Source organism: Ambystoma mexicanum, chromosome 9, assembly GCF_040938575.1.
Source record: "Ambystoma mexicanum isolate Mex_15411 chromosome 9, UKY_AmexF1_1, whole genome shotgun sequence".
Lineage (NCBI taxonomy): Eukaryota > Metazoa > Chordata > Amphibia > Caudata > Ambystomatidae > Ambystoma > Ambystoma mexicanum.
The window spans coordinates 1,445,456,945-1,445,480,518 of record NC_090931.1 but is presented as its reverse complement, the minus strand read 5'-3'; the positions used below and the strand labels follow the sequence as shown (position 1 = coordinate 1,445,480,518).

General features: G+C 44.8%; 1 protein-coding gene across 1 annotated transcript in view; it reads left to right on the top strand.

Annotated features, from left to right (window-relative positions):
* NHEJ1 (non-homologous end joining factor 1) overlaps positions 1-23,574 on the top strand; it is a 1,209,243-nt gene that overhangs the window by 449,049 nt on the left and 736,620 nt on the right. The gene's annotated exons all lie outside the window — the stretch shown is intronic.

Genomic DNA, 23,574 nt, shown 5'->3' with positions numbered 1-23,574 from the left:
ATCAGCCTCAGGAGCGGCATCTGTACCCTCAGCCACTCCTGCAGCCGCCTCCAAATCCCTCAGACCTTGTTGCACAAAACACCAGTGGGAGGCAGGATCTCTCAGCATCTGAAGGAATGGCGGGGCATCACCTCAGATGCTTGAGCACTTGAAACAGTAGCCCAAGGTTACTGCCTCCCCTTCCAGAAAAGGCCACAGAATCATCCACCGGGCGCCAACTCTGACAAAATTCCGGATCCGCTCCTGTTGCAGGAGATTTTAACCCTGCTAGAGAAAGGTGCCATAGAACTGGTACCTGTAGCGCAGAGGAACAGGGGTTGGTACTCCCCATATTTTCTCATCCCAAAAAAGGACGGAGGACTGAGACCCATCTTGGATTTGAGAAACTTGAACAAGTTCCTCAGGAAGGACAAGTTCAAGATGGTGACTCTTTCTCAGATCCTTCAGGCTCTCCAACTCCAAGATTGGTTTGTATCATTCGACCTTCACGATGCTTACTTTCATGTGCCAATTCATCCAGAGCAAAGAAAGTACCTGAGGTTCGTGATTGGCAATTCTCATTATCAATTTCGAGTTCTGCCATTCGGGTTGACCTCCGCCCGAGGGTTTTCACCAAACTGTTGGCGGTTGGGGCAGCAAGTCTCAGGAGAGGAGGCATTCACATCTACACCTACCTGGACGATTGGTTGATCAGAGCAAGTTCTCCAGAACAAGCTCAGGAACTTCTTTCGGTCACCTACCACTTACTCCACAAATTTGGCTTCTCCCTCAATTTCAAGAAGTCCCACATGATAGCATCCCAGAAGCTCCAGTTTATCAGAGCAATCTTGGACACTTCCTCGGGAAAAGCCTCGCCTCCCGAGGCGAAAGCTCTCCACATCCAGCAGATGGTAACGAAATTCCAGAATGCCCAACGTCTACCGGCCTTCGATTTTTCTCAGGTTGCTTGGCCTCATGGCATCCTGCATTTTCCTAGTACCAGACGCCAGGTTGAGAATGAGATCCCTTCAATGGGCACTCAGAACTCGGTGGTTCCAGTTCTCAGGGAATATGTCGGATCTTCTGCAAGTCCCGAGCGCAGTTGCCCAGGATCTTCTATGGTGGGCTTGCAACGACAACATTCTCAAGGGAGTCTTTTTGGCAACCATGGCCGGAGATAACAGTAGTGACGGACGCCTCACTCACGGGGTGGGGAGCACACACCAACGATCTGACAATCGCTGGTCGTTGGTCACCATCGGAGTCCAAACTACACATCAACCTTTTGGAGCTGAGGGCAATCAGACTAGCTCTGAAGGCCTTTCTGCCCTCTGTACAGGGAAAGAATGTCCTGATAATGACGGACAACACGGTGGCCATGTACTACCTCAACAAAAGAGGAGTAGGGTCACTACCACTGTGCAGAGAGGCAATGCAGCTATGGTTCTGGGCAATACGAGAAGGAATCTCTCTATCAGCAATTCACCTAGCCGGAGAGCAGAACACGGCGGCACACTCTGAGCAGGCAGAGCACAGTCTCTCACGAGTGGGAGATAGCTCAGGAAGTCCTTCTGGAGATCTTCGCCCTTTGGGGAACCCCTTAAGTGGATCTGTTCGCCACCGCGATCGACCGGAAGTGCGATCAGTACTGCTCAAGGGAATTTCCTCAAAGAAGAGCTCTGGGAGACGCATTCGTAGTGGAGTGAAATTTTCCACTGCTGTACGCGTTTCCCCCAGTCCCCGTGATTCCTCAAGTAATCAGGAGGTTGAGAAAGTTCAGGAAAACCATGATCCTAATTGCCCCGGATAGGGCCAGGAGGACGTGGTACCCGGACCTTCTGGACATGTCCATCTGCCCTCCAATACATCTTCCGCAAAGAGAAGATCTTCTCTTGCAAGAGGAAGGTCGGGTTCTCCAGCCAGAGGTCAAGACACTCCACCTTCACGCATGGTTTCCGAGAGGTTGAGATACAAGGATTGGGATCTTCCGGATGACGTAATGGAAATCTTGCTTTCGGCCAGAAGACGAGCAACAAAATCTTTGTACCGATGTCGCTGGAACAGGTTTAGTAACTGGTGCAAAGACAAGGATGTGGACCCTTTTCAGTGGGGCACCCCAATGGTGCTTTCTTTTCTATTACATCTAGCTAATCTGGGGCTCCAGATAGGAACAATCAAAGGATACCTTGCTGCGCTGTCCATTTTCAAGCGCTCCTCGGAAGAGGTTTCATATTTCAAAATACTGTTAATCATTCAATTCTTAAAAGGGCTTAATAATGTATACCCTCCAGTTCCTTTTCATGTACCAACTTGGGATTTAAATTTAGTACTAAAATTCTTGACTTGCATACCTTCTGAGCCTCTGCATTCATGTCCATTGAGGCTTTTAACTCTAAAAACTGTCCTTCTTGTGGCCCTATCATCAGCCCACAGGGTTAGTGAACTTCAGGCTCTCTCATGCAAACCACCATATACTATTTTTTATAAGGATAAGGGAGTCCTTAAAGTTAAACCTTTGTTCTTACCAAAAGTAGTCTCGGACTTCCATTTGTCACAAAAAATAGTACTACCAACTTTTTATCCTCCTCCTCATCTGGGCAAGGAAAAGGAGAGATTACATAGACTAGATCCCAAGAGGGCTCTTAGTTTTACATCTCAAGGATGGCTAAATTGAGACAAGATGACCAACTATTCGTGGGTTATACTGGTCATAAATTAGGCTTATCTGTAACAAAACAGACCATTTCCCGCTGGATCATATTACCCATAGTTGAATGCTACATATTAGCGGGAAAAGAACCACCAGATGGGCTTCGTGCCCATTCTACAAGGGTAATGGCTACTTCTGTGGCTCTAAAGAGGGGAGTCCCGGCAGTGGATATTTGTGCAGCTGCAACCTGGAAAACAATGCATACCTTTGTTAAACATTGTTTGGATACTGCCTCCTCTAATGAGGGTTTATTTGCCAAGGCAGTTCTGCATTCTGTCCACGAAATTAGTACTCCCGCCTCCAAAATTGTTACTGCTATGGGAGCCTATCACAAGATGAGGAATATGTGGGAGGACACAATCCATTCGAAGAACAAGTTACTTACCAACTGTAACGTTCTTTCGACTGGATGTTCCGCCCACGTATTACTCATCGACCCTCCCATCCTACCCCACAGTACAGTTTACTTTTTCTTACTTTCCTCTCACGAAGAATGTATCGGTCATGGAGCACGCCTGGGTGTTCCTCCTATATGTTGCATCGAAAAAACAGAACTGAAGCAACGGGCGCGGCTCACGCTATTTATACCATTGGTGATGTCGACAGAGTACGGAGTCCGTCGAGGGACAATCGTCGTCACGACCTCGAGCGCAGCGCCCTCGGCCGAGAATTTTTTTTTCAGAAGCAGCGAAGCTGGAGATAACTATTTATCACAAGATGAGGAATACGTGGGAGGAACATCCAGTCGAAAGAACGTTACAGTTGGTAAGTAACTTGTTCTTCCTAAATAAAGGTTTTGAAACTTGTACCTCAGAGGTAGATGTGGGAGGGTAGACTAAGGGATTGCTATGGTGAGGACTAGAGTGGAAGTGATAGTCTGCAGGTGCAAGGATCCTTATAGAGTCAGCCATAGGGAAAAGGTACAATCAAGGAGAGCTAGAAAGCCATGCAGAGCTTGTTATAATGGAACAGTGATGTGCGACTGTTGTTCTTAGGATGACCCATTTGTTTGGGCAGGACCAGTCTGGCGCTCTGCTTGATTTGTGTATGTGGAACTAGAATCGGGGGAACATGGAAAAGCCCTCCACAAGGTGGGAATGTGCAAATAGAGTCCAGGGACCTAGTCCAGGAAGCCGGAGGATAGGAGCAGGTGTACTGCTTGTATTGTGTGCCATCCCAAACAGATCAGCAGGAGTCACCTGAAGAAGTCTTCCGCCAGTGCTTCCATGCACGTCCGTGCACCCGGCACAGGGAGTGATGCCAGGCAGCTGGAGCGCAGGAGCAGGCATGCTGCTATGGCGTGCTAGGCCCAGACACCCTATCAGGTGTCACTGGAGAAGCAGTTGCTCAATGTTAGTATACAGAGATGGAGGGGGGAGCTGAGTCCAGGGGGCACGTTCAGGCAACGAGAGCACAGAGCAGGCATGCTGGTCTGGCATATGGAAATTTGCAGACACCATGAGACTTGAGAGGGCATTCGGAAAGGCCCCACGGCCAAGTGTTCCTCCCCTCCTTCCCCATTACCCATTCACACACGCAGTAGTGTACACGCACACCAACATTTAGATCCAGATACAATTAGAATCATGGCAAGAAGGACACTACAACTTGGCTTGGGTGTAAAATATGCCACAACCAGCCTCTTTTTAAAAAAAAAAAAAGAAAATGTTTAAGCAATACAGGGACAAATTAATAGGGGGACAAAACCCCCAAGAACAACCGTTCTCCTTCCACCTGCCCCCAATGGGAATGATCACCTTTATGCAGTGTATACCCGTTCCTTCATGGATCTGGCATCCTACCGTAGGTTTCGGTTTTGCTGTGTTGGTTGAGTTTGCGGAACGGGCCCATTCTGTGATGCATTAATAGTTTACTGACCTATTTCTGTTCTGTGTGGCTCAATAGACATATTGTGGTACACAAGGGGTTGACAGGCACCAGATAATGCTGTTTCACCTCTTAGCTCTGGTAGCTCAACGTGTCTAAAGCCTACCGACTTTGGAGCGCTTGATGTGAGCAGGTGCTTCAACTGGTACCGCCCCCTTCCCTTCTACTGGTTACAACAATGGAGCTCAGCGCTGAGCCATGACTCTTCTAAGGGAGGTGGGTAGGGAACCGAATTCCGGGCCATTCACTGATCAACGGACCTTGTCGGCACATGGCAAGCCGAAAAGTACACTGGCCTGTCTCTGTTTGATGTCATTGTGCCGGGCCCGCATCACCACCATGTGCCTATACCCTGTCCCAGTCCCTTCCCCCGCTACCCAGCCTACAGGCCCGCGTCTGGGGGGGCCATAACCTGGCAAGCTGTTCTGCTCCATAGCAAGCATGCACAGATGGAAGGGAGTGCAGGGCTGTGGTACCTTTGAGTAAAAATATTGTTGCTGTCCCCCCCCATGCCGTATCTGCCTGTATGGTCTATTAAAAGTAGTCACTGTACTCCCTTTTTGAAGTGCCTCGTGCCCCCCTACTGGGGGGGCCACCCCACAGTTTGGTGACTACTGGTGTAGGGTCACAGGCAGGCAGCCAGATAACTGGAACAGGTGCTGCATTCTGGTCTGCAGAAGCACAAAGACCTCAGCTGGAGTCCCCAGACTATAGAAAAATGATTTCTTTTCTACCTGTCCACCATCATAAACGCAAGCATTTCTAACCTACCATGATTAAGGCGGACTTCCGGTTCGCTGCATTTATCTCTGCCTATGTTTTAGTCTTGTCATAAATGCGTGTTCATTCTTTTAGCCTCAGGATGCCTTCGGGTGAACATTGTGCCTTGCCCCCTCAGCTTGGAAACCGCTCTGACTCCCTGCTGCAGTTCACCACAGATATTTGGGTTGCCACCTGGACCATTGCTTCGCAGCTACCATAGTCACTTTTTGCTGATTTCTTCACAGTGCAAATCAGGACTTGCACTACTCTTTCCTTTCCCAAAGCCACACTCTCCTCCAGGCTCAAGACACCATATCACCTCCCACAGCGCTCTCAAGCCGCACTGCACATGTTACACCCGCATGTGCCTGCAGCTTCTTTTTTACTGTGATGCAACCATCTGCATACTGCGGACAGTCTTGTTTCCTGGAAACCACACACTTGTGCAAGTCCTAGTCCGTGTTGCCTATGCTCAATGAGGGCAACTGGGGAAGGCAATCAACCTATGTATTTCTTGTCTTTGTTCCAAATGTGAATACTTGTGCAGTTTTGCCACCAACTTGGCTAATCTGGGGGTCACTTTCTGGTGTGTCATGGTTTAAGAATGTGGCTCAAGGTTTGAGGTTAGTACATCATAGGCGTACATTGGTTAGTACATCATTATCGTACATTGGTTAGTACATCATTGGCATACATTGGTTAGTACATCAGGTCACATGATATTTGGATGATGGGCTTTTTTGCATCCTGGCGGCTCTTAGAGCGTAAGTGCTGATCGGTTTGTCAAACATTGTGGTTGGCATGGACGCGAGTGGGGTGTGTGAACGATACCTTGTTTATTGATTCAAAGGTGGATTGACATTGATCGTCCCACAGAAACTTTGCAACTTCTTCGAGACTTCAAAGCCATTCTGTCGCAGCTAAGCAATTGTCTATGATCTTTATGTAATATTTGGTTAGCCTCATGATTGAAAAAAAGTACCTTTTGGTGGTAGAAGGATCCTGGAAGATGGCCTTGGTGAATACGGTTTTTGGCTTCGATTTGATATTTTATATCCCAGGGATTCACTTTGAGGCTTGAGGAATTGACATTTGGCACTCTGCAAAGTCATCACTCGCGTCGATGTCTCAAACGATGCAGGTCTACCCCGGACTCAACCTACAACTAATCAAACTCTTGGCCTGTATCACTTTGGTCGTTTGCAGTATTAGGGATATCAGAACATATTAAATACACATCTACTCCTTAAAAAAAAAAAATAGATATTGCATTCATAAAGATTCAGACATTTTAAAAAGCAAACGCATTACATCCACCCCGTCTATCCTCCACCTTATTGAAAAAATCGAATTCATCAACCATATACAATTGAATTACTGGAAATAAATCTGCAAGTCAATGGTACACACACACACTTGAGACATTTAAAACAAGCACTGGCACTCGTAAATTGTACAAGAGCCCAGTGACCACAAATCCTATATAGGTTACAACAACAATTCTGCTTTGAACAAACTTCCATTGATCAGGTTGGTTTACAAATTAATCGGATCATCCAAGCGTGATTCCATCAGTGCAACTCCAAATGAATACAATCCTGCCTATTCATTATGACTAACTCACGAAGGCACTTGGGTGCAAATCTGCAACAACCAAAGTGATCCAGGTCAACCGTTTGATTCGTTCTAGAACATATGCCACTGATGAATTGAGAGCGCAGTCTGAGTCGCCCACACCAATGTTAGTTGGAAAGTGTGCTATGTTCAGCATGCCTTTGAGGAGGTGAATAATATGTATTTGGTATTCACAGGCTGAAGGGATATTTTAAATTAAACTCCAAGTATACTAAAGAAGACCAGGGGTGACCAAGGCCATAAGTGGTTTAGACTCAGGATGAAGTTGACTTTGATAGCGATTGCTCTCGAGGCTGAGCTTGGCGAAGTATGTGGTGCTGTTGGGTACAAGTAAAGTTATGCAATGTTTGATAACGGGTAACAGTAATGATATTCATAACTTCGTTAGGCTCCGGAGGTCTGTATATATTCGAAATCCTTTGCTGTTCACTTTTCTCGTCAGTACTTCTGTACTCAGCCCCTCCGTCACTCCCACTGGCTCAAAGATGCGCTCTGACATGAGCCAATTTAGCAGGTCTTTGGGGGAATGCCTAGCAGCGAGCGGGGTAGGACAGAGTTTGTGCTTAATGGGAATGGCTCCTTGCCAAAGCCCAATAGTGTGCATGTATGAAAAGAGGGTGTCTGTTTCTTCTTAGAATACTCATCCCCTGTAAAGATGTGTCTTGAAATGTGTTGATTTCCTATGAGCAGCAATGCAAATCATAGATGAGCTTGGATAGCAAAGGAGTTCCAGGAAACCTGATTTCTTGGAAAAGCTTTGAAAAGCCAAAACAGTACTGGGAATTGACTTGCTCTTATCGTCTAGGAAGGTCCCTAGGAAGTAACAAAGGACATTCCATTGAAAAGTCATCATTTCTCCTGGAAGCACCGATATAATTATTGCACCATTGAATTCCACTCATGATTTGGACTTGACGATTCATGTCAGTGTCAAATGCAAAGCCTGTGGACTTAGTTTTAAATGTTTAAGTGGCCAGATATGGCTTGTCCCTTTGGGGCTACAGCAATACAGATGCAGTCCAGGTAATGGAAAATGACTTTTTCAAATATGTTTTAGGGCTTCCGTGTGCCTCACCAAATCATGGCACCCTTATGGAACTGGGCTGTTCCTTATCCATGACTGATTGTCTGTGGAATCAGCTGTGCATTGATTGAGTACTGAAAATAAATCACAAGGCAGCTCTAACTCAGGAACGTATTCATTCTTATTAACAAGAGACAAGGCATCACATATCCCACGGCTTAAAGATATAAAAGCTAAACTTGCTAAAATAAATGCATTGAACTTTTTTGAAGCACAAGTCAACTTAAACAGCACTATGGCAAGCACTTTAAAAAAAGAAATTGGTAGCAGCAACCAAGCACAGACATGAGCAATTGGAGCTGGCGAAAAGTATCAAATAGAAGGTTGTCAATTATCACTGACAGCGTTGTACACAAAAATGTACTCTGGGCTTTTTTCCCAAGCCAGCGAATGGTAATAGCAAGTGCTAGATTCAACTGCCTGGCGCTCCGAGCTATAACCGCAACATGTTAGATCACAACTCCACTAATAAAAACTAATTCCTCTACCTCAAACTCTGAACGTAAAGCAACCAGATCTCCAAAGCACTACAAACTGCACACACTTCACTACACCGCAACAATGAAACCAACCACACATAGCCGTGCACAATAGCACATGAAGGCTACCAACCGAAAAATACACCCAAGCTCAACGAACGGTGAAAACCAAACTGAAGCTGCCGACAGCACATCACAGCTCTTGCTCTTTCACCCACTCTGTCCTGTTAACATGCGCTACCCTCTTGCCTTTCTAGGTGACCACTCCGGTGGTGATAGTGCGCGGTATAAATATACTTTAACATTAACACAGATCTTGCCTGCTATTCTCTGCACCAATAGAGGACCTGGCACATTTTCTGTTCTTTTGCCGTACTTACAAAAGTATAAAACGACGACTCTAATCCCAGCATTAAGAGAAACACATTTTTTACAATATCGCCTTGCGTTAGTCTACTTATTGTGGGCAAACTCACTGAGTGGCATGGGCACCGCTTAACTGCTGAGCTATTTTTTGTAAATAAATACGCCTGTCTTTGCTATTGTCAGACAGAGCGCTCTCAGAGTTTGCAGAGTCCTTTGCATGCCCTATTCTGATTGATAAACTCCCATTTAAGCTCACCCGCACTTTGTCCTAGCCTTATTCACATATTGGGAGAGTCCATTATTGTTTCTCATTGTGGGGAGGATCGTGCTATCAGGGGGACGCTCGCCTTCAGTTAGTCTACTTATTGTGGGCAAACTCACTGAGTGGCATGGGCACCACTTAACTGCTGAGCTATTATGCAAGTATATGCAAAAAGGACACGCATATGCGTCCTTAGCACTCTTAATGTTTTTTGAAGCTGCTGTCCCCGATGCGATATGAATTGCAATTTTTAACATTTCATTTTCCATTTCTATGATTACCTGTTGTTGATTTGTGTGTTGTTTTTATGTACTTGGTACACTTGTTGTAGGAATTGAATGGGCCAGAGGAGTGGCAATTTGTGCTGAATACGGTTTTTATATTATTGCAGTGTTGATTTGCTTTTTGAAATATACCTGAAATTAAATGATTTGGACTTGGGGAAGTGCAGGCTGGCCAATAGTGAGATAGGTAAGTGGAAAGTAGAGATGCACACCTATTGAAATTAGCAGTTTTCAACTTGTTCAATTCACAATATAATTAGTCTACTAATAAACTGACTTTAGGTGCTCCCAGAGAGTAAAGTGCTACCTTTACTGAAAAATACTAGTGCTGGGAAGATTCACTGCAATCACACTGTGAATGAACTGGGGCACAGCAATAGGCAACACAGTTGCACTAATTAGATTCAATGTCAAAAAACATATGTTGTATGTATTCTTACTGAGATCATTCAAATAATTCAAACCATGTAGAATAAACTTTCACTTCTCAATTTATGTGAAAAACATATATGTGTATTTTACACCATACACAAGTTCAATTGATTCAACAAACTCTGTCAAAGATGAAAGATACAAACTTCTCCTTCACCCAGGGAGTAAAGTGCTTATGTTCAAATATAAGGAATTGTTCTACCCAATTCCTTACATTTGAACATAAGTCAAATCTAAGGAATTGTTCTACCAAATCACCTGTTGCACAACATTTCATCGCAAAAAGACATACCATTGCACAAATGAAATTTGTCATCCTTGAATCTGTGAAACTCCAGAGAAGAGGAGGGAATTTGATGAAACTGTTACAACAGAGGGAGGTCTTTTAGATCGAGTAACTTGATACCATGTATCCTCGTGGAATGAATATTGATTAGGATTTGAATAGTTTTCTGTGAGATTCTAAATTATGTGGGAACTGATGTGACAATAGTATTTTATTTTAACTTGGTGAATGTGGTTCAAACAACACGTGATGTAATTGTGCATGTAATCTACACTACTGTGCCCTTTTATATGAATTCATCAACATCAAGAATGCGGGTTCTACACCGTTTAGATTCTGAGTTTAACTACCGTGCTTAAGAGTATGATTCCTGAAATAAGTTACCTGAGAACATACACATAGTGTTAATGTGTATTTCTTTGTTTAATCGATTTACTATATACAACTTCAAATGTAGAAGTTTGAGCTTTAAGGTGTTAACAACATGTCAAATTCACCTTTAATTTGAGTACCTTCAGAAGTACTAATATACCAAATAAGATAGCGGACCTCATATAATGAATAGCGCTTTAGACCATTCTAAGATGGCGCCCGAGTTCGAGCTGCTATTGAAACAATAGAAGGACATTTAGAGAGGAGCAGTCTCGTGGAATCCGTGTTTCCTTTACCGAGACGGCAGTGGAAAGCTGGCGGAGGAGGCGTTCATTGAGGAGGGTATTGATCTGAAGAGCAATACTGAGGTACGTAGATGTTAAGGGCTCCATACGAACAATTTATGTTTAAGGTTACACACAGAGTGCTTATGAACCTGATACTCCACTTTGTTATTGTCAACAGAGAATTTCATATAATACACGCTCACGTGCGATTTAAGTGAGCGAGCAGAAAAACACACTGGGTTAGAACGGGGGCACGCTGACAACAAGACAGGTAGGCTGTATCTCCTTCAACTACCTATGTCTGATGAATCAAACAATATGAGCAACCCCTGAATTATAGATATAATATATGTTACAGGAAGGTAATGGCATAACTACTCAGTACATCGCAAATTTACCGAGCCTTCACTACTGATTTAATCAGACTGATTACTGTCACGTAATTTTAGGTAAGCAACAGGTTTATTTTCTTTGAGTTACTTGCTATATAATTGAATTCCGTGTGGCGACAGGGGGACCCAGCGCTAGGTTTTGGCGCTTTATCCCCCTCAGCCACACGACTTTTGACTTTTGTCTGACACTGATATACACATATTTTTCAGTGACTTCGTAATCCACCTGAATGTAAACATTTGGACTACACTCCAGGTCCAACACTAAGGTTAGTGTCACTATATACCTTTAAGTCATCCAGTACTGATATCCACGTAATTGTAATTACCACACTCATTGAATTTTTCTCTATAATTAATTGCAGGAGAGATATAAAGAACGATCACCCAATATTTATAACCTGAAGAAGGGCGTTTACTGCCCGAAACGCGTAGTTGAGAAGAGGGGACAATTGTCACATTAACACCAAATAATTTATGTCAACTCTAATATTGGGACTCATTTGATGAATTTTGTTACAAATTTGTTTTTTCGTTGAAAAGGATGTTGTTGAATACAAATGTACATTTGTCATGTGAAGGAAATGTATATTTGTCATGTGAAGGAGAGGTTTGTATCTTTCATCTTTGACAGAGTTTGTTGAATCAATTGAACTTGTGTATGGTGTAAAATACACATGTTTTTCACATAAATTGAGAAAGTGAAAGTTTATTCTACATTGTTTGAATTATTTAAATGTTCTCAGTAGGAATACATACAACATATGTTTTTTGCCATTGAATCTAATTAGTGCAACTGCGCTGCCTATTGCTTTGCCCCAGTTCATTCACCGTGTGATTGCAGTGAATCTTCCCAGCACCAATGGTGAGATAGGAACTTACCTTGATAAGACACTCCGAAGTTGGATATCCCAGGCTGGATTAGTCTCTCCAAGTAATGAGATGCTGGACAAAGCTTGCAAACGCAAGGACCAGATTGCTCCGAGAAGCTTGCACTTGCAAATGTTTTCAGCTTAACGTCCCTAGAAAAATCCAAGGGGTTGCTATAAAATGGATTTAATTGAAAAGCATTGTTAGGCCAGAAGTGTCACTACTTCATGAATCGGCTCTTATAGAATGCTTGCAAAAGCCCTGATCATACTGTTCGATAATGGATTTCAGTCAAAGGCGTAGGAGCTCCGTGACTTTTCCAGCCCTGGGCTTTCATTTTTCTTATAGATGTTAACAGAGGCTAAAGATCCCAGCATGCCTTGGTGTGCTAAATGGAAGCCCAACGCTGAACAGTCCTCCTATGCCAGAAGCCTGTTCTTTTCTACTTTTCTAAACGATGAGATTCCTTTTGATTTATGTTGGCTGGGAGTGGATCGTTGAATTTAAATCCCTGTTGCTTTACTATCATTTCAAATACCTATCGCCGCAAGACATTGTAAAAAATCTATAGAAAAGAGTCGGTATCACTTTTCTGGTGTTTAGAGAATTAATGGGAAATAGTGCGATGCCGTTTCCTTGATTTCTCACATCGCCTGTGATTTTGAGTGAAGTTTATGAAAATAAACGGTGCCACTGATGTAACGAGTATTGCTCGATAGTGGTTGCATAGTTGTGCACTACAAGTCTGGGTCCAGGATATTTTTTTTAATGTACGTTGATGAATTTTAAAGGAAAATATTCAATGTTACTTTCAGTATGACTGCTTTTAACCCACCCACAAATGTAAAAATAAAGTACACGCTTTTCTTCAAGAAGCAAATTCTAGAGCGTAAATCAAAGCATCTTTTGGCAAAATCCCCATGTGCTCTCCTTTTCAGTCAGTTCACACTTACAAACGGTGCTTGGCAAAAATAAAGACTGAGTAAAAGTCTATCCTCACAACTTGCCACCCGCTAGCTGTGGGTCCAGCATAATGCAATCTTGCACTTATCCATGTGACTTGGCAATAGCTGAGATTTCAGGAGTATCCAACCTTCTCCAGCATTGGATCTTTCATAGATTCATATTCTCTAAATATCCCTCATCAGGCTGGACATCCTCTGTTATTTCAGTGCTCCCAGACCCAAGGGTGTGTAGCGCTATATAAAAACAAAAATAATAATCATTATAAGAGATAACTGCAATCACTTCAGTGATCTAGAAACCTCTTCTTGGGACTTTTACGCACTGTCCAATGAGATGGGCAGTCGTGAGCTCCACTCACTGAAGCAATCTGCAGATTCTTTACTGCACGTCGTATATGACATCGATTTACTGCCCTCTTCATTCGATGTTTTCTTTGAAAGAAAAAAATGGACTAAAATGGTCTATGAACTCAAACCATGCAAGACAAAGATAACAAGTAGCACATTTTGGAGTATTTAACTGGTTTTAACTCCTTGGGGTAGTGTTTCTAGGGAAGGAGATACCCTTCGTGGATCCTTGTCAGCGCTTTGCTCCTGTCCGAGTCATAATGCATTATTATATTTTGTTCCTCTTATTTAGTTATTCAGGGAGATTTACAAACCCAGTAATATATATGTGGTTATAAAACCTCTGATATAAGTGGCACTTGGGTTGCGACATCAATGCTTTTTGTATTTTTCTTGTATTTATATAGCGATTTCCGAGACCCGAGAGCTCTTCGACCCAATACACGTCAAACTGACAGCTTGTCAATCGGAGAGCTCATCAACCACAGGCCAAATCTACGAGTGGCTGTGATTACGAGAATGCTAGTCTAAGGGTCCTCTTCTACCAGAGGGCTAGTCTTCCCTCCCAGAAGGCTCATCTATGAGGGGTGTAGTCTACGGGAGGGGTTTTCAGTGAGAATCCTAGTCTACGAGAGGGCTGTCAACCAGGGGCGTGTCCGTGAGGAGCCTAGACTATGACAGAGCCCAGTAAAAAGGATGCTTCGTCTGCCAGGGGCCAGGTCCACCACTGACCTTGTCTACTACGTGCTTAGTCCATTAGAAATCGATTCAATGGCACTGGTCAACGAAGGGCCTTGCCCACAATTGAATAATCTGCAAAAGGCCTGGTCTATAGAAAGCTTAGCCTATGGGGAGGGCTTGCTTTATCTAAGAGAAGCCTCATATACGAGCGGCTGAACAAGAGGTCTTGTCTACTAGTAGTCTTATTCACAACAGGGCCTAATCTACGACAAGCCTGGTCTGTGGCAGAGTTCATGAACAAAGAATTTGTCCAGGAGAGGTCTAACTTCAGGTCTCCTCACCAGGAAACCTGTGCAGTGAGGGGGTGAGGGAGCTAATCCCTCAAGGGACCCTGGCATCAAAGGACTGAGAGGCAATCGCTAGTATGCCTCCTCTACATATTCATACTAAAAGGATGAATGCAGTGAATGACTAAAGCCAAACAAGGTAAGTGCTGGTGGAATAGCCAACTATGCCTTCGTTGTTACCGATTATAACGAATAGAGTTTCACACCTTGGGCCTGTACGTCACTGCAGCAAAGAAAAAGGATAACTTGAGAAGGTGGCGTGCCAAGCTGGCAAATGTTCCAAAAACCTTGCCCATTCTACTATTAGTTGCCATGGCAGATATCCGAGTTTTCCGTGCCAGGTTCAGTAACATTTGGGTGGGGGGGGTGGGGCAGACATAATGGAGGGAGCACATTTGCCCGTCATCTTAGCCTGATCGAAGAAACATGGGACATGAATTAGGCCCACTGCTGGATGGCTTGCCAGGTGGCAAGAGAATTCAGACACAATACATTTCAGAGGATGTGGAAGCTGCTTCAGACTGCTGTATCCTCATTCATGGCAGTTGCAGCGACTTACATGCACACGTGTTTGACCAGCCATTTATGTGAGGCTAACGAGGGCTTATGAGCCCAATCCACTCTCGGGACACAAAATGGTAAGAAAAAGAGTAACATTCCCTTTGTATCTCCTGTTGCACTTTCATGGACAAGAGTGTTCTCAGCATCACCAATCACATGGATGTCGAGCCAGAATTGCCATAGCACAACACACAGATACCCCCAGACAGCGAGACACAGAGGCCTGTCTTAGTCCACGGCCAACACTAACATCACCATGCGTCCCCAGCAGCCAGATGCATTGTATAGACAAGCTCAGTATGTCTCACAGTCAAAAGGTAATAAGTGGGAAATGAGCAATACAGCAGGCCTGCCTTCCACAGAGGCCACGGTTCAGGCGGCAGGAGTCCAATCCCAGAGTTGCTTTTCTCCAACATTTCTCTAACCTTCAGGAGGGCAATCCTGTGGGAGGTAGTATCATGCCTGCACAATAATGATTTCTGGACACTGTGAGAAACCTGAAGGTGTTTCCCTAGCTTGTCCCCAGGGATCATCCAGGTAGCCAGGACACGGCCATCGCTATTGGATCCAATTCCTGGGGGTGGATCACTGAGGGAGGATCACCTGGATGGTGGGTCCTGTGGGAGTGGGACACAGACTGGTGAGACGCGGTATCCCCCTTCTCTCAACACCTTTTCCCCATCCTACCACATAGGATATTCTAAAACACTGCCCCCCCTTTTCCGACATGAACACTTTCGCACAACACAAAAGACAATGGACTAACACCAGAGCCATTTACCTGACATGTCCCACTAGAAGGGTCCGGCAAAGTGAGGAAATTGACCACAATCGCACACACCTGACGGCCTTTTCCCTTCACCACAGGGATGGAAGGTGAAGCACGAGAGCACAGGTCGAGCAAGGCAGACCGTATGACGTGAGGGCTAACTCAGCATGGCAGTTCAAGAGGAGTTGAAAGTCGGTGCATACCGAGAGGGTGACCAGGAGAGAAGCGACCTTGCACTTTCCGACCAAGGCCCATGAAACCTTAGCAGAAGAAATCATAAGACCGCAAACAATAGCCAGTATGTGTTACGACAGATGTCAGCGGTACACAAGACCCTCCTCCGCTGATTACCAAGCCGGGGAGAGACATTTGACTCCAAGAAGAAAGACAGCGAAGCGGTTCATCACAGCCGGTGAGTCAAGGGGGTAGTCGATAAGAAACTGAGCTTGTGTGAACGAAAAGTAGCACATGGCTAATTTGAACTATGGCAGGCTTAATGAGCTATTGATAGAAAAGGGAGAAGAACCAGTAAAAGAGGGGTCCGGCACCACGTGGGTGCTCACGCAGGAAATTCTGGTTGATTACCAGATGGTAGAAACTACGGTAAGCAGAAGGCCTTGGGAAAAGGCAAAAGGTGGTCAAAGTGGTCATACAGGGGTCCTGTAAAATCCTCTGTACACTCGAAAGTCTTTGACCGACAGATGATTGTGAAGGTAAGGGAAATGAATCCTGCTGGTTGAAATTAGTGCCTGAACGGTCAAAGGTTAGCAAGAGTGCACCCGGCAGAGGGATGCTAACAATACGGAAGGAAGCCTGAAGTACCACAAACCGTGTGTTGAGGAGTGAGCCCGATTGAGGGATGTCCCCAGTGATTAGTTTGAAAAGACATTAAGACTTGTGAATGCAAGGAGTATTTTAAGACCATGGAAAAGTAGATTGCCCCCTTTGGCATTAGGATCCAAGCCGGGTGGAAAGTCATCACCCCAACGTCCATTTGGAAAGATACTTTTTGTTTGTTTGTTTTGGTTGAATACATCATGACCTCGAAGGAAAGAAGGCAAGAGACTTTTATTCCAAAGAGATGTAACCATTGAAGAACCTGATTACTGGAATGGTACTGTTGGCTCGTGCTGGGAAAGCTCGAGCGTGTACGGTGCTCAGGAGATCCACTTTGTCCCGTGCAAAACGTGAGGAAGGGAGACCCTTGTCAATCACATCCTGACTTATTTGTGAACACTTCTTTTTTATTTTTTTTTATTGAAAACCCTATTTCACACACTTTCTGTAATTAGTTGTAAGGATTTGGCAGTATTTGTTTTTTTTTGTTTTTTAGTATAGATTGTTTTACTTTGACGAGACGCCACAAGAACTGCGTTATTTTTCATTTGATGGTATATGCTTGCACCCATCTTAGATTTAGGTTTAGGTTAGGCATTCTTCCACCCTGCAATTAGAGTTTAATAAACACCCTTGACCTGTGGTCCCTTGTATCTGTCTTTACTGTTGCCACCATGAGTTCCTTACAACACCCATTGACATCTACGTGACGGCGGGTGATTAACGTCTTGTTATAAAGGGCTAACATTACCGGTTCTCGAGGCTACTTGTCGATTTTTGTTCTCCTTAATAGGATGTTCACCAGGTCAGGTCTGCCATGAGCCTCTACCCCGTTCACGCGGAGCACCATGGTCCAGAGTTTTCCTTTAAATATCTGGCAGCTGGTTGTACCTCAGAGTTGTAGAGGGGTGCCTCGTTTTCTTTTTTTTTTTTAGAAGAGCTACAACAATAAAGACAATTTATAGAAAATGCAAAAGGTTTACTTTCTGGTGTATCCAGCAAGGACTAAATCATTTTGCTTTTCTTCCCCACCAACTATTAGCCCCTCAGTTAGACATAGGAAAGGCAGTCTCGCACGCGCACCCATCAATGTGCATTTATCAGCAATTTCACCCTTAACTTCACACCCAGAGGCACCATTTGTTGTAAAAGGGTATTTAAAGAGCCTGTGGAATGTCTTTTCTGAAAATTCCCCCCATCAATTACATCCGTATCGGAACAATTTGGTCCACTCGATATCATGCATAGGTGTATCTCTCTGCAGTCAATGGGTCTTGGAGCAGATTTCAGAGACAAGGTTGTTGGTACATGGCAACCCGAACGTTTTAGTGTCTGTCTCAACCAGCCGGTTGTCTTCCCAGCCTTCTCCAGCTGGCCTGCTTCCTCGGCCAAGTGGCTGTGGTCCTTCCAGGACACTGAAAGGGGTCTTAAAACCCATAATGATTAGACAATGAATGCGTCAGTCATCTTAACTCTGTGGCCGGGCCCTAATGGCATTGGCAAAGGACTATCTAAAGAAGGCACAGCCAGTTATATTTCAGTTTTGCCATTATGCTCTGCAAGGACCCCTCCTGTGAGAGACAAAGTTAATTCTACCAGATTAGTACCCGGCGTGGGGGTGGGATTTTGGTGGCAGCCTCCCAACTAATGTGGCGGCTCGGAACGGGGGCATTACTGCACCGTAATCCTGCCGCTCCGTGTCTCCTCAGAGCTGGAGGCCACCATTTTCCTCACCATGGAACAAGGTAAGTGCTCAGCTCCCCTCCCCCCACCCGTCTCTCCTCTGTCTCCTCTACCTCCTCTCCTGCCACATCCCTCCTCCCCTCCCTGGTCCTAATCTACAAATGTCCCGACTTCCTCCGCCCCAGCCACATTTAACTTCTCTTTTTGAATCCTTTTCAGGAGTGGACAAGCTGGGAAAACTTTTGTCCTCAGCATGTCTGCTCCCGATCGGGGACACACCACCATAGAAAGGAAGAAGGGACGTGTCCCTTCTCCCTTTCCATGGCAGCCATTTCCTTGTTAACTTTTTCCTATTTGTTTAATGGCTGCCATGGAAAGTGAGAACAGACTTGGTTTCCCCTTCCTTGGCGGACATTTATTTTTCATTTTTCTTTTTTCAGTTGCATTTTGCAACTGAAAAATCATGCTTTTAGTACTCTGGTCTTACATGCCAGGGTACTAATAGCGATAAGTGCCCCGGGGCCTACTTTAAGGCCCTCACTTTTCTCAGGCCTGTAAATATGGGCCCTGAGACATTACCTGAAGTGGTAATGCCCCCCTCCTCGTGGCTTATTGCCTAAGCAATGGTGGCCACAGCAGTAGTGCTTTCGTTCATTTCCCTGGAAGACGGCTGCATAGCCGCTATATGAAAGGTGAAGCATAAGCTTGCCAAGTTCCACTGTATGGACAGGAAGGCCAGCGAGGAGTAGAGATTTAAATAGGTGGTTCCCCAGAGCCTGTTGTATTGAGCTAAACCTCATTCATCTCTTCCTTCATTGCAAGGTATGACTTAAATGTGTTCTAACTGGTTTGTAATCTATTCAAAGCATGTGAATCTTTGAAAGATCCTCTGCTGGAAAAAGTTAGTTAGCTGTAACTACAGTTTTGCAACACTGGTATCTTTCAGCGTTTCACATGCGGTACCATCCTCCTACCCCTATGGCGGTCTTCACTTATGTGTACTCTGGTGCTTTACTTGAATCTGAAGATTAGCCCCTATGGGAGGAGTTTAGGGCTGAGTCAGCCCGGCTGACCACCTCATTGGCAAGGGGGTAAAATACCCAAAATGATGTGGATAGATCACTGAAGTGAGTGCAGTTTTGTTTTTTGAATATGTAGAACTGTTTTGTAAACTTTCGGAGGATTCCCAGTCTGATGACGGGTGCGGGTGTGTGATATTCAAAGAATGTGAATGTATGAAAGATACCAATGCTGGAGAAATGTAGTTTCAGGTGACTTAAGTCGCAGCTTTCATTGAAAAGTTTGGATTGTTTTTTTCAGGGGAGAGGCAGGATTTCGGACAAGGTCGGTACATTACATCATTTCAACAAGTTCTTATTTATCCAGTGTGATGCACAACACATGCCAACAGCTTGCCTTATGCTGCATACCCTTTGAATGTGAGGTTGCCGTACCTATGACCCAGGAACCAAATATGTGCTACGTTGCCGCACTCGGTGCAGACTTTGAGTGCTGGACATTCTTTGTGGTGCGGTGCTTGGGAATGAGTGCTGCATCTGCAGCACTTGTGCGCAGTGTCTCTGGGTCTGCTGGTACACCTCTCCTGGCAATCTGTGCCCATCTTGGGGCCTGCCCACGTCTCCACCTGCCATCAACCTACTGAGTTTTGGAGGTGAAGCAAACTTCCTCTTTGCAATCAGATTCCTTTACGTCACGCATGCAAGCAACAGTGTTCAACCGTTTTTGCAAGCGGGCAAAGAAGGGTTGCCACTCCTTTACAGCACCTGCTGGACTTTAGTGTGGCTATGCACTATCAGTTGTTCATGCATTCATTAGGTGCTGGCAACCCGCAATGCACACTTAATGAAATAGTCCGTGAGCTTGCATGGCAGGTGACTGTAGAGCTACTCGCTAAGAAACTTCTCAGTTTTTCCCCCAAAGTCTTGTGTCACAAAAACAAGAGGCCACCATACATACAGAATCTAATTCAGGGTCCTCTGCATTCTTGGGAGGACGCGTTACTGCAGACAGTTGTTGCCTCCATCAAAAAAGCATTTTGGTAGATCGCCCTTTGCAAAGTCCAAGCCATCAAAACTTCTAAGCACGTCGACTACTACAGCCTCTACGGGACCCAACAAGCAGGCAGAGAGCCTGGCCTCTGCAGGAAAGAGACTGAGGCGAGGCACCTGGCATCGGGAGGAGGGGGGGTGGACTGAGAGCTAGGTGCAGTACAGGCTGAAGGTTGGTAACCAAAATCCTTTAAATTCAATAATGATTTATTGGCATGACTCGTGGAGAGAGGTGTTGCCAATGCTTGCATGTGAGGTCTCACGTCATTGAAGCATCGATCTTCCAGGTAGTCTGCTGCTTGTTCAGCTGCTTCTTGGTTTACTCCTAGCAGGGTATGTAGTATTGCAAGGCACGCCCACAGACGGGCATTCATACCATCTCCTTTCCTGCTTGGCACAGCAGCCCCCGGGCAAAGGCAAAGATGCTGCAGTGCCTGGAAAAGATTTCAGAGTGGTAGACTGGCATGCTACAGATGCCAGGCACCCCTCAGACCAGATCCTAGCAGGAACTCGGATTTAATAAATGTGAGAAAAGACACCCCACTTCACTAAACTCAAAGAATAAATACCTACCATCACAAACTTGAAAAACGTCCCAAATGGGTACACATGAGGCAGAGGATCGAACGCGCACGGGAAGCCCCAAGACTGACTCCTGTGACAGGCGGGATGGGACACACCAGCCATTTCCAATGTTACTTCAGAGAGAGATCGCCCAAGTGTTTCAGTCGCGCTCTGAAACACTTGTGTACGAGCGCGATACAAATAAAATATCATATCCCATCAACTGGCAGAGGACCCTAATCCAACCCTAATGCTTGTGTGGTTGGATCCGCGGCTGTTCCAAGGGTGCTCATGAATTGTTGGAGAGCACAGAAAATGTCCAGACACCCTATATGCCGATCGCTGCCCGTTTGAGTAAGCAGACTCTTTATTTTATTTAGCAGTGATATTCTGGTGTCATGCATGGCATCATGTGTGACGTGTAAGCACTTTCATTGCTCTTCCTGGATCAGTGGATCAGGACATACCACTAACGAACAGTCACACCACCGGAAGTGCAGCAGGGTACACAAGGATGCTAGTGACACTGAAACCAGAAAATACCATTCAATCAAACCACTTCCAAGTATCTTCCACCTAGCCCAAAGAGATCCAAGAAGTGTGTTTTATGTCGGGAAGGCCAATAGGAACTTGCATGGCCGTGGGCAGTCAATAGGTGGGTAAAAGGCCAAGTCCCTTCTTACAGCTCATGTTTTTCTAACTTCACTTCTCCAAACAATAGTTTTGGCTCCTAGGCAGTGCTTACAGTGTCACCTGCTAACCAAAGCTAAAAAAAAGAGGATAGGCATTGCGCAGGAACAGAGATAAGAGTTTGCTCCGTTTAGGGCCTGAGCAGGCAAGGCCCATCCAAAATCTGTATATGCCCACTGTAAGAAAGGCATGGTGCTCAGAGGTAGACACAGACACATGGATACAAGTTCTGAAAACCTTTATTTATAGAAAATGGGTTTGAAGAATGCCTAACTTGCCCTATTCCTAAATGGGAGTCATCTCAACCATTAAAATAAAAAAGAAAGAAAAGTCTGTCCAAATTAAAGAATCTGTGTCAAACCTATGTTTGCCCTCCCTCTCTAACTTAACAATGTGTAGGGTATTGGGTAAAGTAAATACGTTTCTCAAAAGAATATCAGGATGATCATGGAGTTTCTTCTCAACTCCCTTCCCCAACCTTAAGTCACTCGGGATCTCCAAAAGTTCAGTTCTTTCCGAACAGTTCACAAGAAGGCAGTTCAATAGTTTTCTTATTCGGCACAGTTCATGTACTTCTCTCAGGCTTCCCTCACCTGATCCAATGCTTTCTAGCATAAAGTTCTGTTTTAACAATGTTTCTGTGTCAATCTTTCAGGGTTTCTTCACCTGAGCTTAGACCCTCTTTACTTTGGTGTTTTACATTACAACATTAAATCATCTTGATACACGGGGTTCCCCACCACAATCGTTCTGCTTTCATCATGCGATTTATGTCAAAGACTTTCGAAAAACAGCATAGCTTTACTCATCCCCATGCCTGACCACTCAGACAATGTTGGATTCTGGCTATTGTATTCCTTATACTCTATTAGTCTTTCCTCATGCCTGCCTTCTAGCACCATGACAAGTTCTAGTTTCTTGTCTCCGTCTCAAATGTGCTACTTAACATGCAGACAAGTTGCACTTTCTTGTCAATTCATTTAATCACTCAGTTCTGTTTCATCCTATCCCCCTAGGAATCTTGTTTCACTCAATATTCTCTTTCATAGCCTTTCCCGTCGGCTTTCACTTCTATTAACTTTATTCAACTCACTTTTCCCCTAAGCAATACTTCACTTTCACATTTCACAGCGACATTCGACCACAGGACCCACAGTTCAAAACAATCTAAGCTTTCTTTCAACGTGTCTCGCTTTTTATGCGTAACCTTGCTTGCAACTTGGTAATCATTTGCGTCTTCACAGACCCGGCTCTCATCACTTTGAACTCACCAGTTGTACTTTAACAATGCGTCCTTCACAATTCCATTATCCAAGGTCAGGGTCTCTCCCCTCTTACGCCTCAGACCTTCCTTGGTGGCTTCACTGTCGCACGAAAACAAGCAATCTCTTGGCAGACAGTTTGGAGAGATTAACCAGTTACTTGGCTTCCTTTGACAAATGCGTTTGGCTTCTTGGAGAGACGGCTCTCGTGCCACGCTTTCTGGAGCTTCAGCCTGCACCCTTGTAGCATCTCAGCAGCCCGTTCTTTCAAACCCGGTTCTCAATAGCCTCTGCTCAGCTGCTTGCCATCTCTCCTTCGTGAACTCACCTTTGCCTTCATGGCTTTTCGTGCTCTTTGTGAATCTGGGTTCCACCTTTTATGCTTAGTTGGGTTCTCAATTGGATTCAGGTGTTTGTGATTGTAGTTAAGTGCCTGGCCCTGCTTGGCCTTGTTAGAGGGACAGAGCCATGCAATATTGCTATAGGTAATCTTCACAGTTTTGGTCCTCTTCCTCGTCTCAGTATTGGGACCGTCATAGGGAAGATGGGAGTTGTAGTATCTGGATATTAGATGTGTCAGATCTGTGATTGCTAGAAAGGGGTCAGGGGTGATAGTTTTGTGGTATGTTTTTATGTTTGTGAAAACCTTTAGAGTAACAGGAAAATGGCATTTTTCTTTTATTCTTTGTCTCGCTCTCTTTCGGCAAGAAT